A 699-nucleotide genomic window follows, 5' to 3' on the forward strand; every position below is an offset into this window, starting at 1 on the left:
CGAGGGGACTGTTGGGGACACATCAGGGCAGCATGGGTACGGTGGCAGAGCGTGTCCCCAGCACTGGGAGAGGGACAGGGCACTCGGGGGAGCATCTCCAGGGATGGGAGAAGGATGGAGCTCCCTGGGGATGCACCCGGAGCCCATCATGGCCACTGGGAGAAGGATGGGGCACTCTGCAGGCACATCTTCAGGGCTGGGAGCAGGACAGGACACCACGGGGGTGCACCTAGAGCCCATGATCACTACTGGGAGAAGGATGGAACATCCTGGGGGTGCATCTCCAGGGCTGGGAGAAAGTCGGAGCATCCTGAGGATGCATCTCTGGAGCTGGGAGCAGGACAGGGTACCCCAAGGGTGCACCCAGAGCCCATCATGTCACTGGGAGAAGGACAGGGCACCCCGGGGGTGCATCTCCGCGGCGATGGAGGATCTTGGGGATGCACCCAGAGCCCATCATTGCCACCGGGAGAGGGACAGAGCACCCCGGGGGTGCATCTCTGCGGCTGGGAGAAGGACGGGCCGTCCTGGGGGTGCATCCCTGGGGCTGGGAAAAGGATGAGGCACCCCAGGGATGCACCCAGAGCCCATCATGTCACTGGGAGAAGGACAGGGCACCCCGGGGGGTGCATCTCTGGGACTGGGAGAAGGATGGAGCATCCTGGGGATGCACACAGAGCCCATCATTGCCACTGGGAG

This window comes from Fulmarus glacialis, unplaced genomic scaffold (assembly GCF_000690835.1).
Source record: "Fulmarus glacialis isolate BGI_N327 unplaced genomic scaffold, ASM69083v1 scaffold33618, whole genome shotgun sequence".
In the NCBI taxonomy this organism is placed as follows: domain Eukaryota; kingdom Metazoa; phylum Chordata; class Aves; order Procellariiformes; family Procellariidae; genus Fulmarus; species Fulmarus glacialis.